The sequence below is a fragment of the Hibiscus syriacus genome, unplaced genomic scaffold (assembly GCF_006381635.1).
Source record: "Hibiscus syriacus cultivar Baekdansim isolate YM2019G1 unplaced genomic scaffold, ASM638163v2 tig00110503_pilon, whole genome shotgun sequence".
NCBI classification, from domain to species: Eukaryota; Viridiplantae; Streptophyta; class Magnoliopsida; order Malvales; family Malvaceae; genus Hibiscus; species Hibiscus syriacus.
In genome coordinates this window covers 815,308-828,706 of record NW_024062764.1, presented here as the reverse complement: position 1 = coordinate 828,706, position 13,399 = coordinate 815,308, and positions in this window count along the sequence as shown.

Sequence of the window (13,399 nt, the reverse complement as noted above, 5' to 3'; positions counted from 1 at the left end):
TCTTCTTCTATGGAGATTTATTGTTTTTACAAGAAAAATCTATTATCTCTGCTTCCTTCATTAGCGGCTTTTTTTTCTTCCAGATTCTTCATCTTTATATTTACTTTTCATTTGTTTGTTCTAGATTAGGGTTCATTTTTATTTTCAATATTTGAATTTCATTTTGAAAGTAAAATTTTTGTGGTATTCTTGTATGGTTTTAGAATTTTACTTTTAGATTATTGATTCCTTTGTTAATTTCTTTTAGGTTGGTGGGTTTTCTCAAATTGTGAAATATTCAGATTTGTTTTTAAGGGATTTTAAAGTGTCTACAAGTATACAGGAAAATTTCTTTGTTTTAGTATTTTTTATAGTAAAAAATTATTAGAGATTGAACTTTTAAGTTATAAAATGTGTAGATGGACTTTTAAAGTTCTGATTTGGTTATACAATGTTTTCTAGGTTCTGTCAAATTGTTAAAGACATTGTAGTTTCCTTGCATTATTTTCAAAGTTTGTTTCTTCAATACATTTAGATATATAACTGATGTTAGTAATTTTTTAATTTTTTAAAATTTTTATCATTTTAGTAAGAATTGTTATGTTCTTGCATTCACTTTTATATATGCAAATTCATCTTTTGAATGATCCTAATATTGATGAAGTTCAACAAATCTTTGGATTGTCAGAGCTAAATATTGTCTATTTACAAGAAAAATTGAATGCTGATAGTGAGCTAAATATTGTCTATTTTTATTTGGACTCTTCAAATTTATAATACATATATTACTATTAGTGATATATGATTCTGCTATTACAATGATTTTGTAAGATGGTTTCATACATTATTTTTCTTTTGTTTTATGCTTTACTAATTTTGCTAATACCAATGTTGGCTTGAAGTTTGTTATATTTTAATGGATTATGCTTGTGCATGTTTATTTGAAGACTTCCGGTGATGATCACAAATTGAATCAAATTGTTATAGTTTATTTCATACCATCAATTTAATTGTTGAATGATGCTTCTTTTTAAAAATTGAAAGGCAAAAGTGAATTAAGTTGTACAAATAAGTTAGAATATAAACTGCCTTACTAAAAGTTCATTAACAATCCCATCTCTTTACATTTCAAGATTTTGATTAGTAATGTTATGGAATATTTATTAGCAATGCTCAAAGAAAATAAATTGTCTTATTAGAATTGTTTAGGAATGGTGATTAAATTAGCATTTTTTTGTTAACAATGCCTAATTTTTTTGCAGCAACTGAAAATAGTTATTGTAAAGAAAAGTTGAAGACGTGAAAGAAAGGTTATAGAAGGGATGAAACACCTTAGACATGTACCAGTAAAAATGATAATGGAACACATGAGAATTACAAGAAAAGAGCGATGATCTACAAGATTTAAAGTAGATAAATTAAGTTCTTTTGATTTATTTTCATAACATTATTGTAAGTTGTAAATGTTTTACATATATGTGTTACATTTCAATTCGGTGAATTGAGAATTATTTATAAATTGTAAATGAATAAGCACACAAAATAATATATGTATACTTCATTAATATAATTTATTCTTATTTTATTTATAATTATAAAAAACGAGTTATAATTAATTTACTTTAATAAAAACATTGTAATTATATACAAATTTTAGTTAAAAAGATAATTTTATAATTATAAAATTAAATCAATAGAAAATAATAGATAAAATAATAATAAGATTATAAGATGAATTTATTTAATGAAAAATTAGATTTTGAAAATTAATTTTAGAAAAAAATTTCAAACAAAGAAAAATGATTTACACAACTTCATCCAAACACCGGAAAATAATTTATGTAATTCATTTTTCAGGAAATGTAATTCATTTTCCAGATATTGTTTTTAGTGAAACAAACATACCCTTAATCCTAAATGAATCTCGAAATTAATTCAACATATTATAACTTAGAATAATATATGAATAATATTATAATATTTTGAATGAATTTGATCTCTGAAAGGCCTATTTAAATAATAATTTACCTCTATTTTTTGTTTAGTATATCATAATTTAGTATAATATTTTTAATATTATAAGATGTGGGTTGTGTTCAGTCCCATAAAACTTATCTAAATCGAAATAAATGCAACAACTACTATTGAGTAAGGATAAAATCATCACATGAAATCCTCCATTTACACACGTAAGGAAAGACAAACAACAAATATTCCATATAACCATAAACACAAAACTTTTTCATAAAAACTTTAGCCATCATAGTATGTGAACTTGTTTTCTTCTTGAACCATTTATGCTTTTTCCTCTTGTTTTCTATACATCCCATGCGTGTAGCTCCACATTAGATATAAAATTAACACAATATGAGTTAATCATCCCAGTAAAGTGAACAGCATTGTTAAGATAAAACTTTATGTATGGTGTGGAGAATTTAAAATGCAATGAAGATAATATTATTGTTGAACATATTTAGGATCTTATTGATCAATTCATTTAGTTGAATATTTTTTTTTGAATGAAATACCGAAAGGTTTAGCTAATATGAATATATGAATCCACAATGAATGTCAAAGAATGTTATAATTTTTCAAAAATGGATAGGTATATAATGAATGTGTTGGGATCGAAGAGGCTCAATTGAACAACTGAAAAATGTGCAAGATGGGTGAATTGTCAAAATATTGTTTAGGGAGTAAGAAGAAAATAAAAGATAGAAAGTTTTGCATAGTGATTTATGGTGGTTTGACTTCTTAACCAAGTCTATCTCCACTACCTTAGCTCCTCACCAAGGATTTTCTAACAAATTCACTAATTTGTTCTTTCTTTTTACAGGATGAAGAAATAACCTTTACACTCCCTAATTTTTCACTTGGCTAAACTAGAATCAATCCCCTTTTCACAAAGAAAAGAAATGTAAACAAGAAAACCTCTCTAAGGGAGGTGTTTACAATTAATTAAAGCTTACAAGAACAAAATATTTAAAAGAGAAAATAAAATAGGAATGAAAAACTCTTCTCTTGTGTTTGATTGCTTGGATAGTTGTTCTAACCCTTCTTCAAGTGTCTTGAACTTGTATTTATTGTTGGAATGAGTTTGTGGCCGTTTCTAGCCATTGGGAGTAGTTTAGAGTCGTTGGGGATGTTTTTCTCTGCAAAATAAAACTACCCAGTACAAAGGGTATCAATACTCCTACAGTGAGTATCGATACTACCTTTGTTATTTTTAAATAAAACTAGTTGTTATTAGCCGTTGGGCCTGACGATATTGATACTAAACCTATGGTATTGATACTACTATGTAAAGTAGTATTGGTACCCCATTGGATACCAATACCATTTTTGCATTCTAGAAGTTGAGCAATGTTGGTAGTATCGATACTACCTAGTGAGTATCGATATTGTAAGAACAGTATCGGTACTGCTTGTCTAAAAAACATTTTGTGCATAATTCCAAGTTAAATGGACTTTGAATTATTTTTGAAAACTTTGAATAAATTCAATTCAAGTCCAAAAACATATTGCCTTAATTGTCATATCAAAATATAGTTCAACATAATGGCATATATGACATACACAAATATATACTACTAATATGAAATAGGATAAAAATCATAAATGGTCATAAAATTTAGCTAAAATGATTTTATTCTCCATTGGATTTTTAAAAGTTACAAAACAAACATAAAATTTTATATTTTATTAAAAATAGATATCGACCGTTAACAATTGTTGAAGGGAAGACATATTATGCTGAATTAATTATAGATATCTTATTTGGTCCTTATTATAACAAAATTTTCATTTTGATATTTTTCTCAATATTTTAAGTAATAACTAAAAATATTTATTTTTTTAGAAAGTATATGAAGATAATACAATTTCAAAATTAAAAAAAATATATTTTTTATAAAAATTATATATTTTTTTTGAAAATTTTTATTTCATCAAATTATTTTGTAACTACTTATTTATTTAATTAAATTTGTATTTATAAAAATAAAATTTTATAATTTTTGAGATCCAAAAAGTTTAATTGTCAAACAATAGATTTTTTTATTAAACAATGTGGTTCAAACATTTAATTTTTCTTTAAGAAATTTAAATACAATTTAAAAATAATTCATGTATAAAACTATAATTTCATATTAATAAAAAATATACATCCAAACTGAAATAAGAATAATCACAAAAAATTTTAAATTTTAATAACATCTCAAATAATTTATATAGTACAAATTTAGCATTTATAACATGACACTAAAAAAGATAATATTTAGTTTATTTAAATATGTTTTATTTCTAATTCAACTAATTTAATAAAAATTATTTTAATTAAAATTAATAGTAAAATAAAATTTTAGTTACAGTTTATGGTGAAATGAAATATTTCTCATGAATCTTAGCTTGTCATGTAACCTCTTTAATGACAATTAATGGTATTGTGTTCATTTTGTGATTAAATTTAAAGTTTAGTATCCATTATATAATTTTCGAAAGTTTAATATCTAAAAATTATTTTGATATAATTTAATGAATATCATTGAAATGACCATCCAGCTCAGTTGGTATAGCACAAGGTTCTTAACCTTGAGGTCGTGGGATCGAGTTCCACGGAGGGCATTTCATAATTCGGAGGTCTCCTACGGAAACTACTTTCAACCTGGTGTTGGGGGTAGCTTACTGTCTTACCTCCCCTTACCCTATACATATGGGGAAAAATGGATTAAGCCCAAAACCAAAGGCATCCACTAAACCTATTCGTTTAAACCATTTACAATAGAAAGAGTACCATTTACCTAGTTACAAAACCATTACAACCCAAACTGACCCAAACAGATTAAGCCCAAATAACCCTAACCCGTTTACAATATCCATCAACCCTTCAAACCCAAATCCATTGAACTTGGCCTTAAAACTAGATGGCCCAATTGGTCCAAATTTGAGCCAACAACAGAAACCAAGAAATCCTAGGGAAGCTTCTGCCGCCGCCAATTCACCAGTAGCAAGAACCCCCATGCATTGACAGTTTCCCTCCGAAAGCTTTATCAGCTTCTATGGACACGTAGCAATCACAGCTGGCCCCCTCCTAGTGATTATTTTGACTATAGCTCACCAGTTCCAATGGATTACATGCATCACAAAACAAAAAAGAATCTGAGCTGTATTTGGGAATTACTTTTTTAGATTGTAAAATCTGAAAAAGGGTTCGATATAAACCCCAGAAGAACGAAATGGAAAGGGCTTCTGTCCCCTGTTTTTTTTTTTTTTTACAAAGAATCAATAAAAACTCTCCCATTTTTCTCATTCGAACCACTGAAAGCTATATAACGAAAAGGCTTCATCTTTGCCGATTCTTTTCGAAACAAGAGAGAAGAAATAGAAATCCAAAATTTTAGGTATTCAACATTTAATATTTCTTGTAGCCATACTATCCTTTTTTTAAAACAAAATAATATAGAAGGGGTAGGGTTAGGTTTCGGTTTACTTGAGGGTGGATATCCAACAATCGAAGTCTCTTCATTTCATCCTACACCGTTAGAGACTTCGTCGTTGGGAACACGAGAGGGGGCAGAGGTCGTCTTAGGTCGCCGGAAGGAGTGAATAATCAAAAGGTCAAGGATGTCTATAGGCCATTTGTGAGAGTTGTTTGGTGATTTCAATCCCAAATCGGGATTTTGGGTAGTTATACTAATGCTTTGGGGTTATTAAGCTCAGGTTTTGGTCTGACCGGACCACCGAGAAGGTGGCCGGAGAATGGGTCTTTTTTGTCTTCGGCCGAGAGAGATTATGATGAAAGGGAGATGAGAAGAGCGATGCGGAGCGGAGGAGATAAAGGGGAGCCAAAATGAGGTTTCATGCACAAGGGTTAGGGCTTTTGTATTTCATAAATGTTTTTGAGTTAATCATGGTAAGGGTCTCATAGTTTAATGTATTTTCAGATTTGGTCACTTATTTTTTTCTTTCTTCCATTTTGGTCAATTGTGTGCTGTTATTTTGTTTTAATATCAAAATGCTTGTCCTTAATAGGGGTGTAAACGAGCCGAGTCGAGCTCGAGTATTGCTGAGCTCGACTCGACTCGAAAACTAAGAAATTGTGCTCGAATCAACTCGAAAATTCGCCAGCTTAAAATTTTCAAACTCGACTCGAACTCGAAATCCTGAACTAAAGCTCGTGAGCAGTTCGAAAAGGCTCGAAATGAAAAATAAAATTCTTAAACTTAACTTTATTGAAGCCTCAAACTCAAACTCGAACATGAACCTTAAATATATTAAAATCTTACTATATTTTTTAAAAAAAATCAATACATAAATATTAATATTATTAATAATTTTTTTTAAAAAAAATAAAATCTTAATATATTATATTTTGAGCTGCTCACGAGCTTTTCGAGTCGATTATCGAGTAGCTCGTTTCGGCTCGTTAAGAACTCGAGTCGAGTCCATTCGATTCGAGTATTTGTCGAGCCTTGATCGAGTCGATCTCGAATAGCTCGTGATCTGTCTCGTCTCATTTACAACCCTAGTCCTTAATTTGAGATTTTCCATTTTTGTGTATAGTAGTTGACTAAGGGTAATAAAAAGAAATAATCATGCTTTAGTACTCCAGTGTGTTTTTGCATTTAGATCATTGTCTTAATTTAAAAATTGCATATTTAATTTTAACTAATTTTTAAGGCTTAAGTATATAAAAGTTGTCTAATATATGTTCGTTTTTCCAGTTTAGTGTCTAACGTTTATTTCGTTCTAGTTTGGTGCTTAACGTTTCATTCCGTTACTCAAAATAGGTCAAGCCGTGATGGACTGTTAAGTTTAGTCGTTAACCCATAAAAATGGTTTCTTATGATCCCTCTCTGTCTCTCTCATTCACTCATTGTTCATTTTCTTTTCCTATATTGAATTTTCTCAGAAGTTTTGGTGAAACCTTGTCCAAAAATGACTTCTTTATGCAACAAATATCAGGTAAGATACTCTTTCTCTACTAATACAAACTATGGAAGATCATGTTCTAGAGCTGAAGCTAGTCTCACAAAGATTCTTCATTTAATCTCAACAATCCAATCACCGAGCGAATATGCTCCAAACCATTTTAAATGGGGATGGTTTTGAGTGTTGGGTCGTCATTATGTTGAATTAAGATCAAAGGAATGGAACAAAGGAAGAAGAGGAAGAATAGTGGGTACAGTTTAAAAACAAAATGTGCAAGACTGATATAGGGTTCTTGAATTCAATTTCAGGAAAATGGTAGAGAAGGGGAAGAAAGGGAAAGAAAAGTTAGACACAAAACTGGAACGAAATAATTTCTTATTTTTAGAAATCGTTTTTTAATATTAGAAAATATGCCAGGTGGCATTTTCAATGGGTTAAGGTCCAAACTTAACAGTCCGTCACGGCTTGACCCATTTTGAGTAACAGAATGAAACGTTAAGCGCCAAACTGGAATAAAATAAACGTTAGACACTAAACTAAAAAAATTTGCATAGGTTGGACGCCTTTTGTATACTTAAGCCTATTTTTAATTTGGTCACTACTCTGAAACTTGTATCGTTTATTTTAACATTTAGTCCTTAAACTATTTTGTATGTTCTAATTTAGTCCCTAAATTATCTTATTAATTAACCTTAATATTAATTTAATTCAATAGATTCAATTGGTAATTTGTAAATTATTAATTAGTTTTTTGTATAGGTAATTTTAATAAATTTAGATTTTTATGCATGCTTGTTTCATCCTTAAGTTTTAGTTTATTAGATTTTAGGGTTAACCTTTAATTAAGGTTATCTTTAATTTATTCTAAAGTTAGAGCCTTAAACTTAGACTCTTCACAATTTAGCCCTTGAACTTTTTAATTAGATATTCTTTTAACATAATTAATTAGATTATTAATTAGAGCCTCCACGTTAAGTTTTATTTTACTTTAGTCCTTTAATTTATGAAGTAATCTGAATTAGCTTTCGTATTAACATGCCCGAGGGACCATTTTGATTATCCAAATCAATAATTGGTTAAAATATATTAGGATTAATAATAGAGCCTCCATTTTTAGTTTTAGACCTTTAAGTTCTTTAAATTGCATAATTAACACTTTAAGTTAGATATTGCTTTAATTAACTCACTTGGTATAATTAGACTTTTAAATGGTTATTTGATTGCATCTCGATTTTAAAATAATAAGACAATGTTCATTTATCAAGGAATAAATAGTATATCCTCTGTGTTATGCTCAGGGGGTGACCACTCGTAATTCTCGAAAGTAAATCAACATCCATCTCAAAACCTATATCATGATTTCTTAATCTTTGAGGTAATGTTCGTTTATTGGGGTCAACAATTAAGCTTTCACATTAATGCTTGAGGGTGGTTGTTGTTGGTCTCAATAAACAAGTGTCCTTTTCAAATTTGCATCTATAATGATGTTTAAATAAAATAAAATCTCAAACTCAAAATTTCTAATTTTTTAATATAGGATAATATACTAAGTACCATTTTTTTGGCGTTGTGGGGTGCTAATCCTTCCCCGCACGTAATTGAATCCTGATTCTGATTTTTGGATTTCGCAGACCCAAATTTGGTATTTTTGATAAAATAAAACATTTTATTAAAATTACTCAATTTTAGATGTTCCAATCGCACCTTAAAAATGATTGTTGGTGACTCCTAACATTTCATAAAATCATTTCAAAAGAAAAACTTCATCGTAAACTAGTCAGCTTTTTCCCCAAAGGGCCAGTTACGACAACTTGGCGATTCAACTGGGGATTTTTTCTATAAAAAATTGAGAGTTCGTCCATGAGTCGATTACCCAATATTCCAAATTTGGAAATTTTGAGTTCAAATTTATTTAATTTACATTTCATTATTTTCTTTTAAAAAAATTGAAAAATATTTCTTTTTTTGTTAATGATTTCACTTGATTGAATATATATAGAACTGTTGCATATCATAGCTCTATACCTGAGCTTCATCCCGTTTCACCTATGTAGCGAAAACGCCACACCACATGGGAACATTGGTGTTGAAAACATTTTGATTTTTCGATATAACAAATTAAGTATAAATGAATTTTAAGATTTTATATTTGATTTGAAAAATAATATTCGATTAAATTATTCGTATATAAAAAATATTACTCCAAGTTTTCAAATGTCAATTTCAATCCTTACTTAAGTGTAAAATTGTGTTTCATACTTCAAATGTTTTTGAAACAATTTTTACAAAGTATTTCGAACCTTAATCGAGCCAAAAAATAAATTTTAAATAAGGAGGTACCGATACCCCTATCCAAATTTTGGTTCCGAGAAAAACAGAATGCCAAATTGGTACCGATACCCCTCATAGGGCATTGATACCCCTCATAGTGTTCTGATACCCCTATACCAATTTTGGCTCCGAGAAAAACAGAATGCCTAATGGGTACCGATACCCCTAGCCATTTAAAGGTCGAAATATTTGAATTTTACACTGCATGTACCGATACACACTGATGGCGTGCAGATACCCCATGCTCCCAACAACCTTTTTCAAGAGTGTTTTCACACTACAGCGGCTCAAACATCACCCAAATGATTCCCAATTGCTAGAATCAATCCAAGGTGTATTTAAACAAGTTCTGAAGCCATTGATCAACAAGAATTCATTGAGAAACAAGAGAGAAAGTATCAAACATCAAGTTTGTGCAATTCAAGCCAACTTTCCTTCAATATTCATTTTGCTTTTAAGAACACATATTGTGCTCATTTGTAATCATCTTTGAGTGTTCTTTTCTTTTTTCTAGAATTGTGCAAACATATTGCCTTGTGAGGTTTTTCTGTAAGTTTGCGAAATTTGTATTCTTCTCTTTGGGAGAGAGTGTTCTCAAGAATTTGGGATATAATTCTTGAGGGAGTTGTAAGGTTACTCTTTGTCCTCAAAAGAAAGAACAAATTAGTGAATTTGTTGGAAAATCCTTAGTGTGGATAGCTAAGGTAGTGGACGTAGACTTTGGTTGAGAAAGTCGAACCACTCTAAATCGCTGTGCAAATATTTTCTATTTGCTGTAAAAGTTTCCACCAAAATTTTAATTTCCAATTCACCCTCTCTTGGCTATTTCATCGATCGATTAACTCAACAATTGGTATCAGAGCTAAACTCATTTGAAGGTTTAACCACCTCTTGAGTCGATTCGGGAAGGGTTATATCGATATTCAAGTCATCAATGACCTCCACTTCAAACGTCACCTTCGATCTTGATTCAATGCCCTCAACAAGCCTCCTTTCTTCAATGGAGCTAATTATTCTTATTGGAAGAATAGAATGAGGTAATTCATTCAAGCAAGTGACATGGGAGCATGGAATATCATGGAAGATGGATACACCATACCATCCACGCATTCAAGATTGTGGAGTGAAGAAGAGACAAGAATGTTCCAGCTCAACTCAAAGGCTATCCATATTATTTTTTGTGCTCTTGGACCAGATAAATACGTAAGAGTTTCATCTTGTACAACCGCCAAGGAAATATGGATAAACTACAAGTCACTCATGAAGGCACAGATGAGGTAAAAGAATCTAAAATTAGTATTCTAACTCATGGCTATGAAAATTTCAGGATGAAACCGGATGAAGATATCAAAGCTATGACGGATAGATTTTTCGTGATTGTCAATGGTCTCAAATCATATGGAGAGATCATTCCAAATGTGAAGCTTGTGAGGAAGTTAATTTATTCTCTTCCTAAAGCTTGGCAATCGAAGAAGACAGTAATCATCGAGGCTAAAAACTTAAAGTCTTTAACTCTCGATGAGTTAATTGGTTATCTCCTCACTCATGAAATGGTGATTCAAGATGAGGTAGACCTTGAGAAGAATAACGAAACTGTTGAAAATATTTTGATGTTTCGATATAACAAATTAAGTTAAATAAATTTTAAGATTTTACAAATGATTTTCTAAAAGTATATTCGATTTAATTACTCGAATATCAAGCTATTACTCCAAGTCTTTCAAGATCAATTTTAAACCTTACTAAATGTGTAAATTTGTGTTTTATACTTCAACTATTTTTAAACAAATTTTCACAAAGTATTTTGAACCAAAATCAAGCCTAAAATCAATTTTTCAAGGGCATGCACCGATGCACCAATCCATGCATCGATGCATCAATTAATTTCTTGAACATCGAATGCATTTTATGCATTGATGCACATACCATGCATCGATGCACTCAGGCTTTTTCAAAACATCGAATGCATTTTATGCATCGATGCACTCTTATTGCACCGATGTACTAAGGGTCCAACGGTCAAAATATTTAAATTTTACACTAGTGCACCGATACACTATGGGTATGCATCGATGCATTGACGCTCCCAACTGATTTTATTAATTGTTTTCACACTTAAACGACTATATTGACTCCACTAAGCATCCCCAACGTTCAGAATCATTTGAAGGTATATTTAAACAAGCTTAAAAGCCATTGATTAAGAACAAGAAACATCAAGCAACTAGAATCAAGAGATAATCAAAGAGAAAGCATTAAACCTCAAGTTTGAGCATTTCAAGCCTATTTTTCATTCAATATTCATTTTGCTTTCAAGAACACTTATTGTGCTCAATTGTATTTATTCTTGAGTGTTCTTGCGTTGTTCTAGAATTGTGCAAACATATTTACCTTGTGAGGTTTTTCTTGTAAGTTTGCAAATTTGTAATCTTCTCTTTGAGAAAAGAGTGTTCTCAAGAATTGGGGTATATTCTTGAGGGAGTTGTAACGTTATCTCTTTGGCCTCAAAAGAAAGAACAAATTAGTGAATTTATTGGAAAATTCTTAGTGTGGATAACTAAGGTAGTGGACGTAGACTTTGGTTGATAAAGTCGAACCACTGTAAATCGCTGTGCAATTACTTTCAATTTTCTGCAAAAGCTTCCACCAAAATTTTTATTCCCAATTCACCCCCCTCTTGGCCGATTCCATCAATTGATTATCTCAACAATTGGTATCAGAGCCTCACTCATATGAAGGTTTAATCACCTCTTGAGTCAATTCGGGAAGAGTTACATCGATTATCAAGTCATCAATGGCCTCCGCTTCAAATTTCGACTCCAGTCTCGATTCGATGCCCGTCAATAAGTCTCCTTTCTTCAATGAAGCAAACTATGCCTATTGGAAAAATAGGATGATGTACTTTATTCAAGCAAGTGACATGGGAGCATGGAATGCCGTAGAAGAAGGATACATCAAGCCTCTCACTCATCCGAGATTGTGGAGTGAAGGAGAGACAAGAATGTTCCAGCTCAACTCCAAAGCCATCCATATCATATTTTGTGCTCTTGGACCAGATGAATACGAAAGAGTTTCATCTTGTACAACCGCCAAAGAAATATGGGACAAACTTCAAGTCACTCATGAAGGTACCGATGAGGTAAAGAAATCCAAAATTAGTATTCTAACGCATAACTATGAAAATTTCAGGATAAAACCAAATGAAGATATCAAAACTATGACGGATAGATTTTCAACGATTGTCAATGGTCTCAAATCATATGGAGAGATCACTTCAAATGAAAAGCTTATAAGAAAGTTAGTCTACTCTCTTCCAAAATCGTGGCAATCAAAGAAGACGACAATCATCGAGTCTAAGGACCTAACGTCCTTAACTCTTGAATAGCTAATCGGTTCCCTTCTCACTCACGAAATGAAGCTTGAAGATGAAGTTGACCTCGATAAAATTAACGAGACACCAAAGGAGAAGGAGAAAAAGAAAAACATTGGAGTTGCTCTCAAATCCACAAAAGATGAGAGTGATTCGAATGACGATGATGATGACGAGGAAATGGCATTATTTGCCAAATGATTCAGAAAGTTGATAATGCCCAACTGAGGTAGAAAATTCAAACGCAATGAAGGCTTCAAAACTGAATCGAAGGAGAAAGACCCGATCATTTGCTATGAATGCAAAAAGTCGGGGCATGTCAAATATGATTGCCCACAATTGAAGAAAAAGGGTCAATCCAAAAAGAAGCACAAGGCTCATATAGCTACATGGAGCGATGAAGAAGGTTTCGATGAAGAGGAACAAGAAGTTGTAAACTTGTGCTTAATAGCTATCGGAGAAGATTCTAAGGTAACCTCTAACTCATTCGATTCAGATGAATTATCTTATGATGAGTTATTAGAGGATTATAATGATTTGACTTCGGATTATAAGACTCTATTTTCAAAATACAAAAATGATATTTCAAAATTGAAAAACAAAAATAGTCTTTTATCCAAGACCAACAATGAGCTTGAAAGTAAGATAAAAGAATTGCAAATCAAAATTATTGATTTTGAAAAGAAAAATACTGATTTGCATAACTTACTTTCAAAAGTTCATGATGATCATCAAAAGAAGATTGATGATCTTAAAAATTCTTTTAATAAGGTTGGTACAAAAAGTTTT